At 57.4% G+C, this 12,601-nt stretch overlaps 37 non-coding genes across 37 annotated transcripts; all 37 read right to left on the reverse strand.

Moving 5' to 3' along the window:
* Positions 1 to 22: 22 nt before the first annotated feature.
* LOC129897068 (5S ribosomal RNA) lies at positions 23 to 141 on the reverse strand. Its single transcript, XR_008768174.1, has one exon. It is a non-coding gene; the product is annotated as a 5S ribosomal RNA (ribosomal RNA).
* A 222-nt stretch (positions 142 to 363) lies between these two features.
* LOC129897069 (5S ribosomal RNA) lies at positions 364 to 482 on the reverse strand. Its single transcript, XR_008768175.1, has one exon. It is a non-coding gene; the product is annotated as a 5S ribosomal RNA (ribosomal RNA).
* Positions 483 to 704: 222 nt separating this feature from the next.
* On the reverse strand, positions 705 to 823 carry LOC129897070 (5S ribosomal RNA). The gene has a single exon (XR_008768176.1). It is a non-coding gene; the product is annotated as a 5S ribosomal RNA (ribosomal RNA).
* Positions 824 to 1,045: 222 nt separating this feature from the next.
* Positions 1,046 to 1,164, reverse strand: LOC129897071 (5S ribosomal RNA). The gene has a single exon (XR_008768177.1). It is a non-coding gene; the product is annotated as a 5S ribosomal RNA (ribosomal RNA).
* Positions 1,165 to 1,386: 222 nt separating this feature from the next.
* On the reverse strand, positions 1,387 to 1,505 carry LOC129897072 (5S ribosomal RNA). The gene has a single exon (XR_008768178.1). It is a non-coding gene; the product is annotated as a 5S ribosomal RNA (ribosomal RNA).
* A 222-nt stretch (positions 1,506 to 1,727) lies between these two features.
* LOC129897073 (5S ribosomal RNA) lies at positions 1,728 to 1,846 on the reverse strand. Its single transcript, XR_008768179.1, has one exon. It is a non-coding gene; the product is annotated as a 5S ribosomal RNA (ribosomal RNA).
* Positions 1,847 to 2,068: 222 nt separating this feature from the next.
* LOC129897074 (5S ribosomal RNA) lies at positions 2,069 to 2,187 on the reverse strand. The gene has a single exon (XR_008768180.1). It is a non-coding gene; the product is annotated as a 5S ribosomal RNA (ribosomal RNA).
* Positions 2,188 to 2,409: 222 nt separating this feature from the next.
* Positions 2,410 to 2,528, reverse strand: LOC129897075 (5S ribosomal RNA). Its single transcript, XR_008768181.1, has one exon. It is a non-coding gene; the product is annotated as a 5S ribosomal RNA (ribosomal RNA).
* Positions 2,529 to 2,750: 222 nt separating this feature from the next.
* LOC129897077 (5S ribosomal RNA) lies at positions 2,751 to 2,869 on the reverse strand. The gene has a single exon (XR_008768183.1). It is a non-coding gene; the product is annotated as a 5S ribosomal RNA (ribosomal RNA).
* A 222-nt stretch (positions 2,870 to 3,091) lies between these two features.
* On the reverse strand, positions 3,092 to 3,210 carry LOC129897078 (5S ribosomal RNA). Its single transcript, XR_008768184.1, has one exon. It is a non-coding gene; the product is annotated as a 5S ribosomal RNA (ribosomal RNA).
* Positions 3,211 to 3,432: 222 nt separating this feature from the next.
* On the reverse strand, positions 3,433 to 3,551 carry LOC129897079 (5S ribosomal RNA). The gene has a single exon (XR_008768185.1). It is a non-coding gene; the product is annotated as a 5S ribosomal RNA (ribosomal RNA).
* Positions 3,552 to 3,773: 222 nt separating this feature from the next.
* On the reverse strand, positions 3,774 to 3,892 carry LOC129897080 (5S ribosomal RNA). Its single transcript, XR_008768186.1, has one exon. It is a non-coding gene; the product is annotated as a 5S ribosomal RNA (ribosomal RNA).
* A 222-nt stretch (positions 3,893 to 4,114) lies between these two features.
* On the reverse strand, positions 4,115 to 4,233 carry LOC129897516 (5S ribosomal RNA). Its single transcript, XR_008768603.1, has one exon. It is a non-coding gene; the product is annotated as a 5S ribosomal RNA (ribosomal RNA).
* Positions 4,234 to 4,455: 222 nt separating this feature from the next.
* Positions 4,456 to 4,574, reverse strand: LOC129897419 (5S ribosomal RNA). The gene has a single exon (XR_008768512.1). It is a non-coding gene; the product is annotated as a 5S ribosomal RNA (ribosomal RNA).
* A 222-nt stretch (positions 4,575 to 4,796) lies between these two features.
* Positions 4,797 to 4,915, reverse strand: LOC129897081 (5S ribosomal RNA). Its single transcript, XR_008768187.1, has one exon. It is a non-coding gene; the product is annotated as a 5S ribosomal RNA (ribosomal RNA).
* Positions 4,916 to 5,137: 222 nt separating this feature from the next.
* Positions 5,138 to 5,256, reverse strand: LOC129897082 (5S ribosomal RNA). The gene has a single exon (XR_008768188.1). It is a non-coding gene; the product is annotated as a 5S ribosomal RNA (ribosomal RNA).
* Positions 5,257 to 5,478: 222 nt separating this feature from the next.
* LOC129897084 (5S ribosomal RNA) lies at positions 5,479 to 5,597 on the reverse strand. Its single transcript, XR_008768189.1, has one exon. It is a non-coding gene; the product is annotated as a 5S ribosomal RNA (ribosomal RNA).
* Positions 5,598 to 5,819: 222 nt separating this feature from the next.
* Positions 5,820 to 5,938, reverse strand: LOC129897085 (5S ribosomal RNA). The gene has a single exon (XR_008768190.1). It is a non-coding gene; the product is annotated as a 5S ribosomal RNA (ribosomal RNA).
* A 222-nt stretch (positions 5,939 to 6,160) lies between these two features.
* Positions 6,161 to 6,279, reverse strand: LOC129897086 (5S ribosomal RNA). Its single transcript, XR_008768191.1, has one exon. It is a non-coding gene; the product is annotated as a 5S ribosomal RNA (ribosomal RNA).
* A 222-nt stretch (positions 6,280 to 6,501) lies between these two features.
* Positions 6,502 to 6,620, reverse strand: LOC129897087 (5S ribosomal RNA). The gene has a single exon (XR_008768192.1). It is a non-coding gene; the product is annotated as a 5S ribosomal RNA (ribosomal RNA).
* Positions 6,621 to 6,842: 222 nt separating this feature from the next.
* On the reverse strand, positions 6,843 to 6,961 carry LOC129897089 (5S ribosomal RNA). The gene has a single exon (XR_008768194.1). It is a non-coding gene; the product is annotated as a 5S ribosomal RNA (ribosomal RNA).
* Positions 6,962 to 7,183: 222 nt separating this feature from the next.
* On the reverse strand, positions 7,184 to 7,302 carry LOC129897090 (5S ribosomal RNA). The gene has a single exon (XR_008768195.1). It is a non-coding gene; the product is annotated as a 5S ribosomal RNA (ribosomal RNA).
* Positions 7,303 to 7,524: 222 nt separating this feature from the next.
* Positions 7,525 to 7,643, reverse strand: LOC129897091 (5S ribosomal RNA). Its single transcript, XR_008768196.1, has one exon. It is a non-coding gene; the product is annotated as a 5S ribosomal RNA (ribosomal RNA).
* Positions 7,644 to 7,865: 222 nt separating this feature from the next.
* Positions 7,866 to 7,984, reverse strand: LOC129897520 (5S ribosomal RNA). Its single transcript, XR_008768606.1, has one exon. It is a non-coding gene; the product is annotated as a 5S ribosomal RNA (ribosomal RNA).
* Positions 7,985 to 8,206: 222 nt separating this feature from the next.
* LOC129897092 (5S ribosomal RNA) lies at positions 8,207 to 8,325 on the reverse strand. Its single transcript, XR_008768197.1, has one exon. It is a non-coding gene; the product is annotated as a 5S ribosomal RNA (ribosomal RNA).
* A 222-nt stretch (positions 8,326 to 8,547) lies between these two features.
* LOC129897093 (5S ribosomal RNA) lies at positions 8,548 to 8,666 on the reverse strand. Its single transcript, XR_008768198.1, has one exon. It is a non-coding gene; the product is annotated as a 5S ribosomal RNA (ribosomal RNA).
* Positions 8,667 to 8,888: 222 nt separating this feature from the next.
* On the reverse strand, positions 8,889 to 9,007 carry LOC129897444 (5S ribosomal RNA). The gene has a single exon (XR_008768535.1). It is a non-coding gene; the product is annotated as a 5S ribosomal RNA (ribosomal RNA).
* Positions 9,008 to 9,229: 222 nt separating this feature from the next.
* Positions 9,230 to 9,348, reverse strand: LOC129897094 (5S ribosomal RNA). Its single transcript, XR_008768199.1, has one exon. It is a non-coding gene; the product is annotated as a 5S ribosomal RNA (ribosomal RNA).
* A 222-nt stretch (positions 9,349 to 9,570) lies between these two features.
* LOC129897095 (5S ribosomal RNA) lies at positions 9,571 to 9,689 on the reverse strand. The gene has a single exon (XR_008768200.1). It is a non-coding gene; the product is annotated as a 5S ribosomal RNA (ribosomal RNA).
* Positions 9,690 to 9,911: 222 nt separating this feature from the next.
* Positions 9,912 to 10,030, reverse strand: LOC129897096 (5S ribosomal RNA). The gene has a single exon (XR_008768201.1). It is a non-coding gene; the product is annotated as a 5S ribosomal RNA (ribosomal RNA).
* A 222-nt stretch (positions 10,031 to 10,252) lies between these two features.
* Positions 10,253 to 10,371, reverse strand: LOC129897097 (5S ribosomal RNA). The gene has a single exon (XR_008768202.1). It is a non-coding gene; the product is annotated as a 5S ribosomal RNA (ribosomal RNA).
* A 222-nt stretch (positions 10,372 to 10,593) lies between these two features.
* Positions 10,594 to 10,712, reverse strand: LOC129897098 (5S ribosomal RNA). Its single transcript, XR_008768203.1, has one exon. It is a non-coding gene; the product is annotated as a 5S ribosomal RNA (ribosomal RNA).
* Positions 10,713 to 10,934: 222 nt separating this feature from the next.
* LOC129897100 (5S ribosomal RNA) lies at positions 10,935 to 11,053 on the reverse strand. Its single transcript, XR_008768205.1, has one exon. It is a non-coding gene; the product is annotated as a 5S ribosomal RNA (ribosomal RNA).
* A 222-nt stretch (positions 11,054 to 11,275) lies between these two features.
* Positions 11,276 to 11,394, reverse strand: LOC129897101 (5S ribosomal RNA). The gene has a single exon (XR_008768206.1). It is a non-coding gene; the product is annotated as a 5S ribosomal RNA (ribosomal RNA).
* A 222-nt stretch (positions 11,395 to 11,616) lies between these two features.
* On the reverse strand, positions 11,617 to 11,735 carry LOC129897102 (5S ribosomal RNA). Its single transcript, XR_008768207.1, has one exon. It is a non-coding gene; the product is annotated as a 5S ribosomal RNA (ribosomal RNA).
* Positions 11,736 to 11,957: 222 nt separating this feature from the next.
* On the reverse strand, positions 11,958 to 12,076 carry LOC129897103 (5S ribosomal RNA). The gene has a single exon (XR_008768208.1). It is a non-coding gene; the product is annotated as a 5S ribosomal RNA (ribosomal RNA).
* A 222-nt stretch (positions 12,077 to 12,298) lies between these two features.
* Positions 12,299 to 12,417, reverse strand: LOC129897104 (5S ribosomal RNA). Its single transcript, XR_008768209.1, has one exon. It is a non-coding gene; the product is annotated as a 5S ribosomal RNA (ribosomal RNA).
* Positions 12,418 to 12,601: the final 184 nt, after the last annotated feature.

A 12,601-nucleotide genomic window follows, 5' to 3' on the forward strand; every position in this document is an offset into this window, starting at 1 on the left:
TGCCGAATTCCGACAAAAAGGAGGGATGCAACACGAGGACTTCCCAGGGGGTCACCCATCCTAGTACTACTCTCGCCCAAGCACGCTTAACTTCGGAGTTCTGATGGGATCCGGTGCGTTAGTGCTGGTATGATCGCATCCATCATTCCTAGCGCTCTAAATTCTATTAAACACCCCCTTCCCCTCCCAAACGCCCCGGCGTGCGCCCTGCCCTCCACGCACCGACGCACCCTGCCGCCTGTCACGCCCGTCCTTAGCGCCTCCATCGCACGTCCTACCGGCGTCTAGGCCCCGAATGTCGTGTCCGCAAAAAAATACTTGTTGTCGAGTAGACGAAACCGTGCCGAATTCCGACAAAAAGGAGGGATGCAACACGAGGACTTCCCAGGGGGTCACCCATCCTAGTACTACTCTCGCCCAAGCACGCTTAACTTCGGAGTTCTGATGGGATCCGGTGCGTTAGTGCTGGTATGATCGCATCCATCATTCCTAGCGCTCTAAATTCTATTAAACACCCCCTTCCCCTCCCAAACGCCCCGGCGTGCGCCCTGCCCTCCACGCACCGACGCACCCTGCCGCCTGTCACGCCCGTCCTTAGCGCCTCCATCGCACGTCCTAACGGCGTCTAGGCCCCGAATGTCGTGTCCGCAAAAAAATACTTGTTGTCGAGTAGACGAAACCGTGCCGAATTCCGACAAAAAGGAGGGATGCAACACGAGGACTTCCCAGGGGGTCACCCATCCTAGTACTACTCTCGCCCAAGCACGCTTAACTTCGGAGTTCTGATGGGATCCGGTGCGTTAGTGCTGGTATGATCGCATCCATCATTCCTAGCGCTCTAAATTCTATTAAACACCCCCTTCCCCTCCCAAACGCCCCGGCGTGCGCCCTGCCCTCCACGCACCGACGCACCCTGCCGCCTGTCACGCCCGTCCTTAGCGCCTCCATCGCACGTCCTAACGGCGTCTAGGCCCCGAATGTCGTGTCCGCAAAAAAATACTTGTTGTCGAGTAGACGAAACCGTGCCGAATTCCGACAAAAAGGAGGGATGCAACACGAGGACTTCCCAGGGGGTCACCCATCCTAGTACTACTCTCGCCCAAGCACGCTTAACTTCGGAGTTCTGATGGGATCCGGTGCGTTAGTGCTGGTATGATCGCATCCATCATTCCTAGCGCTCTAAATTCTATTAAACACCCCCTTCCCCTCCCAAAAGCCCCGGCGTGCGCCCTGCCCTCCACGCACCGACGCACCCTGCCGCCTGTCACGCCCGTCCTTAGCGCCTCCATCGCACGTCCTAACGGCGTCTAGGCCCCGAATGTCGTGTCCGCAAAAAAATACTTGTTGTCGAGTAGACGAAACCGTGCCGAATTCCGACAAAAAGGAGGGATGCAACACGAGGACTTCCCAGGGGGTCACCCATCCTAGTACTACTCTCGCCCAAGCACGCTTAACTTCGGAGTTCTGATGGGATCCGGTGCGTTAGTGCTGGTATGATCGCATCCATCATTCCTAGCGCTCTAAATTCTATTAAACACCCCCTTCCCCTCCCAAACGCCCCGGCGTGCGCCCTGCCCTCCACGCACCGACGCACCCTGCCGCCTGTCACGCCCGTCCTTAGCGCCTCCATCGCACGTCCTAACGGCGTCTAGGCCCCGAATGTCGTGTCCGCAAAAAAATACTTGTTGTCGAGTAGACGAAACCGTGCCGAATTCCGACAAAAAGGAGGGATGCAACACGAGGACTTCCCAGGGGGTCACCCATCCTAGTACTACTCTCGCCCAAGCACGCTTAACTTCGGAGTTCTGATGGGATCCGGTGCGTTAGTGCTGGTATGATCGCATCCATCATTCCTAGCGCTCTAAATTCTATTAAACACCCCCTTCCCCTCCCAAACGCCCCGGCGTGCGCCCTGCCCTCCACGCACCGACGCACCCTGCCGCCTGTCACGCCCGTCCTTAGCGCCTCCATCGCACGTCCTAACGGCATCTAGGCCCCGAATGTCGTGTCCGCAAAAAAATACTTGTTGTCGAGTAGACGAAACCGTGCCGAATTCCGACAAAAAGGAGGGATGCAACACGAGGACTTCCCAGGGGGTCACCCATCCTAGTACTACTCTCGCCCAAGCACGCTTAACTTCGGAGTTCTGATGGGATCCGGTGCGTTAGTGCTGGTATGATCGCATCCATCATTCCTAGCGCTCTAAATTCTATTAAACACCCCCTTCCCCTCCCAAACGCCCCGGCGTGCGCCCTGCCCTCCACGCACCGACGAACCCTGCCGCCTGTCACGCCCGTCCTAAGCGCCTCCATCGCACGTCCTAACGGCGTCTAGGCCCCGAATGTCGTGTCCGCAAAAAAATACTTGTTGTCGAGTAGACGAAACCGTGCCGAATTCCGACAAAAAGGAGGGATGCAACACGAGGACTTCCCAGGGGGTCACCCATCCTAGTACTACTCTCGCCCAAGCACGCTTAACTTCGGAGTTCTGATGGGATCCGGTGCGTTAGTGCTGGTATGATCGCATCCATCATTCCTAGCGCTCTAAATTCTATTAAACACCCCCTTCCCCTCCCAAACGCCCCGGCGTGCGCCCTGCCCTCCACGCACCGACGCACCCTGCCGCCTGTCACGCCCGTCCTTAGCGCCTCCATCGCACGTCCTAACGGCGTCTAGGCCCCGAATGTCGTGTCCGCAAAAAAATACTTGTTGTCGAGTAGACGAAACCGTGCCGAATTCCGACAAAAAGGAGGGATGCAACACGAGGACTTCCCAGGGGGTCACCCATCCTAGTACTACTCTCGCCCAAGCACGCTTAACTTCGGAGTTCTGATGGGATCCGGTGCGTTAGTGCTGGTATGATCGCATCCATCATTCCTAGCGCTCTAAATTCTATTAAACACCCCCTTCCCCTCCCAAACGCCCCGGCGTGCGCCCTGCCCTCCACGCACCGACGCACCCTGCCGCCTGTCACGCCCGTCCTTAGCGCCTCCATCGCACGTCCTAACGGCGTCTAGGCCCCGAAGGTCGTGTCCGCAAAAAAATACTTGTTGTCGAGTAGACGAAACCGTGCCGAATTCCGACAAAAAGGAGGGATGCAACACGAGGACTTCCCAGGGGGTCACCCATCCTAGTACTACTCTCGCCCAAGCACGCTTAACTTCGGAGTTCTGATGGGATCCGGTGCGTTAGTGCTGGTATGATCGCATCCATCATTCCTAGCGCTCTAAATTCTATTAAACACCCCCTTCCCCTCCCAAACGCCCCGGCGTGCGCCCTGCCCTCCACGCACCGACGAACCCTACCGCCTGTCACGCCCGTCCTAAGCGCCTCCATCGCACGTCCTAACGGCGTCTAGGCCCCGAATGTCGTGTCCGCAAAAAAATACTTGTTGTCGAGTAGACGAAACCGTGCCGAATTCCGACAAAAAGGAGGGATGCAACACGAGGACTTCCCAGGGGGTCACCCATCCTAGTACTACTCTCGCCCAAGCACGCTTAACTTCGGAGTTCTGATGGGATCCGGTGCGTTAGTGCTGGTATGATCGCATCCATCATTCCTAGCGCTCTAAATTCTATTAAACACCCCCATCCCCTCCCAAACGCCCCGGCGTGCGCCCTGCCCTCCACGCACCGACGCACCCTGCCGCCTGTCACGCCCGTCCTTAGCGCCTCCATCGCACGTCCTAACGGCGTCTAGGCCCCGAATGTCGTGTCCGCAAAAAAATACTTGTTGTCGAGTAGACGAAACCGTGCCGAATTCCGACAAAAAGGAGGGATGCAACACGAGGACTTCCCAGGGGGTCACCCATCCTAGTACTACTCTCGCCCAAGCACGCTTAACTTCGGAGTTCTGATGGGATCCGGTGCGTTAGTGCTGGTATGATCGCATCCATCATTCCTAGCGCTCTAAATTCTATTAAACACCCCCTTCCCCTCCCAAACGCCCCGGCGTGCGCCCTGCCCTCCACGCACCGACGCACCCTGCCGCCTGTCACGCCCGTCCTTAGCGCCTCCATCGCACGTCCTAACGGCGTCTAGGCCCCGAATGTCGTGTCCGCAAAAAAATACTTGTTGTCGAGTAGACGAAACCGTGCCGAATTCCGACAAAAAGGAGGGATGCAACACGAGGACTTCCCAGGGGGTCACCCATCCTAGTACTACTCTCGCCTAAGCACGCTTAACTTCGGAGTTCTGATGGGATCCGGTGCGTTAGTGCTGGTATGATCGCATCCATCATTCCTAGCGCTCTAAATTCTATTAAACACCCCCTTCCCCTCCCAAACGCCCCGGCGTGCGCCCTGCCCTCCACGCACCGACGCACCCTGCCGCCTGTCACGCCCGTCCTTAGCGCCTCCATCGCACGTCCTAACGGCGTCTAGGCCCCGAATGTCGTGTCCGCAAAAAAATACTTGTTGTCGAGTAGACGAAACCGTGCCGAATTCCGACAAAAAGGAGGGATGCAACACGAGGACTTCCCAGGGGGTCACCCATCCTAGTACTACTCTCGCCCAAGCACGCTTAACTTCGGAGTTCTGATGGGATCCGGTGCGTTAGTGCGGGTATGATCGCATCCATCATTCCTAGCGCTCTAAATTCTATTAAACACCCCCTTCCCCTCCCAAACGCCCCGGCGTGCGCCCTGCCCTCCACGCACCGACGCACCCTGCCGCCTGTCACGCCCGTCCTTAGCGCCTCCATCGCACGTCCTAACGGCGTCTAGGCCCCGAATGTCGTGTCCGCAAAAAAATACTTGTTGTCGAGTAGACGAAACCGTGCCGAATTCCGACAAAAAGGAGGGATGCAACACGAGGACTTCCCAGGGGGTCACCCATCCTAGTACTACTCTCGCCCAAGCACGCTTAACTTCGGAGTTCTGATGGGATCCGGTGCGTTAGTGCTGGTATGATCGCATCCATCATTCCTAGCGCTCTAAATTCTATTAAACACCCCCTTCCCCTCCCAAACGCCCCGGCGTGCGCCCTGCCCTCCACGCACCGACGAACCCTGCCGCCTGTCACGCCCGTCCTAAGCGCCTCCATCGCACGTCCTAACGGCGTCTAGGCCCCGAATGTCGTGTCCGCAAAAAAATACTTGTTGTCGAGTAGACGAAACCGTGCCGAATTCCGACAAAAAGGAGGGATGCAACACGAGGACTTCCCAGGGGGTCACCCATCCTAGTACTACTCTCGCCCAAGCACGCTTAACTTCGGAGTTCTGATGGGATCCGGTGCGTTAGTGCTGGTATGATCGCATCCATCATTCCTAGCGCTCTAAATTCTATTAAACACCCCCTTCCCCTCCCAAACGCCCCGGCGTGCGCCCTGCCCTCCACGCACCGACGCACCCTGCCGCCTGTCACGCCCGTCCTTAGCGCCTCCATCGCACGTCCTAACGGCGTCTAGGCCCCGAATGTCGTGTCCGCAAAAAAATACTTGTTGTCGAGTAGACGAAACCGTGCCGAATTCCGACAAAAAGGAGGGATGCAACACGAGGACTTCCCAGGGGGTCACCCATCCTAGTACTACTCTCGCCCAAGCACGCTTAACTTCGGAGTTCTGATGGGATCCGGTGCGTTAGTGCTGGTATGATCGCATCCATCATTCCTAGCGCTCTAAATTCTATTAAACACCCCCTTCCCCTCCCAAACGCCCCGGCGTGCGCCCTGCCCTCCACGCACCGACGCACCCTGCCGCCTGTCACGCCCGTCCTTAGCGCCTCCATCGCACGTCCTAACGGCGTCTAGGCCCCGAATGTCGTGTACGCAAAAAAATACTTGTTGTCGAGTAGACGAAACCGTGCCGAATTCCGACAAAAAGGAGGGATGCAACACGAGGACTTCCCAGGGGGTCACCCATCCTAGTACTACTCTCGCCCAAGCACGCTTAACTTCGGAGTTCTGATGGGATCCGGTGCGTTAGTGCTGGTATGATCGCATCCATCATTCCTATCGCTCTAAATTCTATTAAACACCCCCTTCCCCTCCCAAACGCCCCGGCGTGCGCCCTGCCCTCCACGCACCGACGCACCCTGCCGCCTGTCACGCCCGTCCTTAGCGCCTCCATCGCACGTCCTAACGGCGTCTAGACCCCGAATGTCGTGTCCGCAAAAAAATACTTGTTGTCGAGTAGACGAAACCGTGCCGAATTCCGACAAAAAGGAGGGATGCAACACGAGGACTTCCCAGGGGGTCACCCATCCTAGTACTACTCTCGCCCAAGCACGCTTAACTTCGGAGTTCTGATGGGATCCGGTGCGTTAGTGCTGGTATGATCGCATCCATCATTCCTAGCGCTCTAAATTCTATTAAACACCCCCTTCCCCTCCCAAACGCCCCGGCGTGCGCCCTGCCCTCCACGCACCGACGCACCCTGCCGCCTGTCACGCCCGTCCTTGGCGCCTCCATCGCACGTCCTAACGGCGTCTAGGCCCCGAATGTCGTGTCCGCAAAAAAATACTTGTTGTCGAGTAGACGAAACCGTGCCGAATTCCGACAAAAAGGAGGGATGCAACACGAGGACTTCCCAGGGGGTCACCCATCCTAGTACTACTCTCGCCCAAGCACGCTTAACTTCGGAGTTCTGATGGGATCCGGTGCGTTAGTGCTGGTATGATCGCATCCATCATTCCTAGCGCTCTAAATTCTATTAAACACCCCCTTCCCCTCCCAAACGCCCCGGCGTGCGCCCTGCCCTCCACGCACCGACGCACCCTGCCGCCTGTCACGCCCGTCCTTAGCGCCTCCATCGCACGTCCTAACGGCGTCTAGGCCCCGAATGTCGTGTCCGCAAAAAAATACTTGTTGTCGAGTAGACGAAACCGTGCCGAATTCCGACAAAAAGGAGGGATGCAACACGAGGACTTCCCAGGGGGTCACCCATCCTAGTACTACTCTCGCCCAAGCACGCTTAACTTCGGAGTTCTGATGGGATCCGGTGCGTTAGTGCTGGTATGATCGCATCCATCATTCCTAGCGCTCTAAATTCTATTAAACACCCCCTTCCCCTCCCAAACGCCCCGGCGTGCGCCCTGCCCTCCACGCACCGACGCACCCTGCCGCCTGTCACGCCCGTCCTTGGCGCCTCCATCGCACGTCCTAACGGCGTCTAGGCCCCGAATGTCGTGTCCGCAAAAAAATACTTGTTGTCGAGTAGACGAAACCGTGCCGAATTCCGACAAAAAGGAGGGATGCAACACGAGGACTTCCCAGGGGGTCACCCATCCTAGTACTACTCTCGCCCAAGCACGCTTAACTTCGGAGTTCTGATGGGATCCGGTGCGTTAGTGCTGGTATGATCGCATCCATCATTCCTAGCGCTCTAAATTCTATTAAACACCCCCTTCCCCTCCCAAACGCCCCGGCGTGCGCCCTGCCCTCCACGCACCGACGCACCCTGCCGCCTGTCACGCCCGTCCTTGGCGCCTCCATCGCACGTCCTAACGGCGTCTAGGCCCCGAATGTCGTGTCCGCAAAAAAATACTTGTTGTCGAGTAGACGAAACCGTGCCGAATTCCGACAAAAAGGAGGGATGCAACACGAGGACTTCCCAGGGGGTCACCCATCCTAGTACTACTCTCGCCCAAGCACGCTTAACTTCGGAGTTCTGATGGGATCCGGTGCGTTAGTGCTGGTATGATCGCATCCATCATTCCTAGCGCTCTAAATTCTATTAAACACCCCCTTCCCCTCCCAAACGCCCCGGCGTGCGCCCTGCCCTCCACGCACCGACGCACCCTGCCGCCTGTCACGCCCGTCCTTAGCGCCTCCATCGCACGTCCTAACGGCGTCTAGGCCCCGAATGTCGTGTCCGCAAAAAAATACTTGTTGTCGAGTAGACGAAACCGTGCCGAATTCCGACAAAAAGGAGGGATGCAACACGAGGACTTCCCAGGGGGTCACCCATCCTAGAACTACTCTCGCCCAAGCACGCTTAACTTCGGAGTTCTGATGGGATCCGGTGCGTTAGTGCTGGTATGATCGCATCCATCATTCCTAGCGCTCTAAATTCTATTAAACACCCCCTTCCCCTCCCAAACGCCCCGGCGTGCGCCCTGCCCTCCACGCACCGACGCACCCTGCCGCCTGTCACGCCCGTCCTTGGCGCCTCCATCGCACGTCCTAACGGCGTCTAGGCCCCGAATGTCGTGTCCGCAAAAAAATACTTGTTGTCGAGTAGACGAAACCGTGCCGAATTCCGACAAAAAGGAGGGATGCAACACGAGGACTTCCCAGGGGGTCACCCATCCTAGTACTACTCTCGCCCAAGCACGCTTAACTTCGGAGTTCTGATGGGATCCGGTGCGTTAGTGCTGGTATGATCGCATCCATCATTCCTAGCGCTCTAAATTCTATTAAACACCCCCTTCCCCTCCCAAACGCCCCGGCGTGCGCCCTGCCCTCCACGCACCGACGAACCCTGCCGCCTGTCACGCCCGTCCTAAGCGCCTCCATCGCACGTCCTAACGGCGTCTAGGCCCCGAATGTCGTGTCCGCAAAAAAATACTTGTTGTCGAGTAGACGAAACCGTGCCGAATTCCGACAAAAAGGAGGGATGCAACACGAGGACTTCCCAGGGGGTCACCCATCCTAGTACTACTCTCGCCCAAGCACGCTTAACTTCGGAGTTCTGATGGGATCCGGTGCGTTAGTGCTGGTATGATCGCATCCATCATTCCTAGCGCTCTAAATTCTATTAAACACCCCCTTCCCCTCCCAAACGCCCCGGCGTGCGCCCTGCCCTCCACGCACCGACGCACCCTGCCGCCTGTCACGCCCGTCCTTAGCGCCTCCATCGCACGTCCTAACGGCGTCTAGGCCCCGAATGTCGTGTCCGCAAAAAAATACTTGTTGTCGAGTAGACGAAACCGTGCCGAATTCCGACAAAAAGGAGGGATGCAACACGAGGACTTCCCTGGGGGTCACCCATCCTAGTACTACTCTCGCCCAAGCACGCTTAACTTCGGAGTTCTGATGGGATCCGGTGCGTTAGTGCTGGTATGATCGCATCCATCATTCCTAGCGCTCTAAATTCTATTAAACACCCCCTTCCCCTCCCAAACGCCCCGGCGTGCGCCCTGCCCTCCACGCACCGACGCACCCTGCCGCCTGTCACGCCCGTCCTTAGCGCCTCCATCGCACGTCCTAACGGCGTCTAGGCCCCGAATGTCGTGTCCGCAAAAAAATACTTGTTGTCGAGTAGACGAAACCGTGCCGAATTCCGACAAAAAGGAGGGATGCAACACGAGGACTTCCCAGGGGGTCACCCATCCTAGTACTACTCTCGCCCAAGCACGCTTAACTTCGGAGTTCTGATGGGATCCGGTGCGTTAGTGCTGGTATGATCGCATCCATCATTCCTAGCGCTCTAAATTCTATTAAACACCCCCTTCCCCTCCCAAACGCCCCGGCGTGCGCCCTGCCCTCCACGCACCGACGCACCCTGCCGCCTGTCACGCCCGTCCTTAGCGCCTCCATCGCACGTCCTAACGGCGTCTAGGCCCCGAATGTCGTGTCCGCAAAAAAATACTTGTTGTCGAGTAGACGAAACCGTGCCGAATTCCGACAAAAAGGAGGGATGCAACACGAGGACTTCCCAGGGGGTCACCCATCCTAGTACTACTCTCGCCCAAGCACGCTTAACTTCGGAGTTCTGATGGGATCCGGTGCGTTAGTGCTGGTATGATCGCATCCATCATTCCTAGCGCTCTAAATTCTATTAAACACCCCCTTCCCCTCCCAAACGCCCCGGCGTGCGCCCTGCCCTCCACGCACCGACGCACCCTGCCGCCTGTCACGCCCGTCCTTAGCGCCTCCATCGCACGTCCTAACGGCGTCTAGGCCCCGAATGTCGTGTCCGCAAAAAAATACTTGTTGTCGAGTAGACGAAACCGTGCCGAATTCCGACAAAAAGGAGGGATGCAACACGAGGACTTCCCAGGGGGTCACCCATCCTAGTACTACTCTCGCCCAAGCACGCTTAACTTCGGAGTTCTGATGGGATCCGGTGCGTTAGTGCTGGTATGATCGCATCCATCATTCCTAGCGCTCTAAATTCTATTAAACACCCCCTTCCCCTCCCAAACGCCCCGGCGTGCGCCCTGCCCTCCACGCACCGACGCACCCTGCCGCCTGTCACGCCCGTCCTTAGCGCCTCCATCGCACGTCCTAACGGCGTCTAGGCCCCGAATGTCGTGTCCGCAAAAAAATACTTGTTGTCGAGTAGACGAAACCGTGCCGAATTCCGACAAAAAGGAGGGATGCAACACGAGGACTTCCCAGGGGGTCACCCATCCTAGTACTACTCTCGCCCAAGCACGCTTAACTTCGGAGTTCTGATGGGATCCGGTGCGTTAGTGCTGGTATGATCGCATCCATCATTCCTAGCGCTCTAAATTCTATTAAACACCCCCTTCCCCTCCCAAACGCCCCGGCGTGCGCCCTGCCCTCCACGCACCGACGCACCCTGCCGCCTGTCACGCCCGTCCTTAGCGCCTCCATCGCACGTCCTAACGGCGTCTAGGCCCCGAATGTCGTGTCCGCAAAAAAATACTTGTTGTCGAGTAGACGAAACCGTGCCGAATTCCGACAAAAAGGAGGGATGCAACACGAGGACTTCCCAGGGGGTCACCCATCCTAGTACTACTCTCGCCCAAGCACGCTTAACTTCGGAGTTCTGATGGGATCCGGTGCGTTAGTGCTGGTATGATCGCATCCATCATTCCTAGCGCTCTAAATTCTATTAAACACCCCCTTCCCCTCCCAAACGCCCCGGCGTGCGCCCTGCCCTCCACGCACCGACGCACCCTGCCGCCTGTCACGCCCGTCCTTAGCGCCTCCATCGCACGTCCTAACGGCGTCTAGGCCCCGAATGTCGTGTCCGCAAAAAAATACTTGTTGTCGAGTAGACGAAACCGTGCCGAATTCCGACAAAAAGGAGGGATGCAACACGAGGACTTCCCAGGGGGTCACCCATCCTAGTACTACTCTCGCCCAAGCACGCTTAACTTCGGAGTTCTGATGGGATCCGGTGCGTTAGTGCTGGTATGATCGCATCCATCATTCCTAGCGCTCTAAATTCTATTAAACACCCCCTTCCCCTCCCAAACGCCCCGGCGTGCGCCCTGCCCTCCACGCACCGACGCACCCTGCCGCCTGTCACGCCCGTCCTTGGCGCCTCCATCGCACGTCCTAACGGCGTCTAGGCCCCGAATGTCGTGTCCGCAAAAAAATACTTGTTGTCGAGTAGACGAAACCGTGCCGAATTCCGACAAAAAGGAGGGATGCAACACGAGGACTTCCCAGGGGGTCACCCATCCTAGTACTACTCTCGCCCAAGCACGCTTAACTTCGGAGTTCTGATGGGATCCGGTGCGTTAGTGCTGGTATGATCGCATCCATCATTCCTAGCGCTCTAAATTCTATTAAACACCCCCTTCCCCTCCCAAACGCCCCGGCGTGCGCCCTGCCCTCCACGCACCGACGAACCCTGCCGCCTGTCACGCCCGTCCTAAGCGCCTCCATCGCACGTCCTAACGGCGTCTAGGCCCCGAATGTCGTGTCCGCAAAAAAATACTTGTTGTCGAGTAGACGAAACCGTGCCGAATTCCGACAAAAAGGAGGGATGCAACACGAGGACTTCCCAGGGGGTCACCCATCCTAGTACTACTCTCGCCCAAGCACGCTTAACTTCGGAGTTCTGATGGGATCCGGTGCGTTAGTGCTGGTATGATCGCATCCATCATTCCTAGCGCTCTAAATTCTATTAAACACCCCCTTCCCCTCCCAAACGCCCCGGCGTGCGCCCTGCCCTCCACGCACCGACGCACCCTGCCGCCTGTCACGCCCGTCATTAGCGCCTCCATCGCACGTCCTAACGGCGTCTAGGCCCCGAATGTCGTGTCCGCAAAAAAATACTTGTTGTCGAGTAGACGAAACCGTGCCGAATTCCGACAAAAAGGAGGGATGCAACACGAGGACTTCCCAGGGGGTCACCCATCCTAGTACTACTCTCGCCCAAGCACGCTTAACTTCGGAGTTCTGATGGGATCCGGTGCGTTAGTGCTGGTATGATCGCATCCATCATTCCTAGCGCTCTAAATTCTATTAAACACCCCCTTCCCCTCCCAAACGCCCCGGCGTGCGCCCTGCCCTCCACGCACCGACGCACCCTGCCGCCTGTCACGCCCGTCCTTAGCGCCTCCATCGCACGTCCTAACGGCGTCTAGGCCCCGAATGTCGTGTCCGCAAAAAAATACTTGTTGTCGAGTAGACGAAACCGTGCCGAATTCCGACAAAAAGGAGGGATGCAACACGAGGACTTCCCAGGGGGTCACCCATCCTAGTACTACTCTCGCCCAAGCACGCTTAACTTCGGAGTTCTGATGGGATCCGGTGCGTTAGTGCTGGTATGATCGCATCCATCATTCCTAGCGCTCTAAATTCTATTAAACACCCCCTTCCCCTCCCAAACGCCCCGGCGTGCGCCCTGCCCTCCACGCACCGACGCACCCTGCCGCCTGTCACGCCCGTCCTTAGCGCCTCCATCGCACGTCCTAACGGCGTCTAGGCCCCGAATGTCGTGTCCGCAAAAAAATACTTGTTGT

This window comes from Solanum dulcamara, chromosome 7 (assembly GCF_947179165.1).
Source record: "Solanum dulcamara chromosome 7, daSolDulc1.2, whole genome shotgun sequence".
In the NCBI taxonomy this organism is placed as follows: domain Eukaryota; kingdom Viridiplantae; phylum Streptophyta; class Magnoliopsida; order Solanales; family Solanaceae; genus Solanum; species Solanum dulcamara.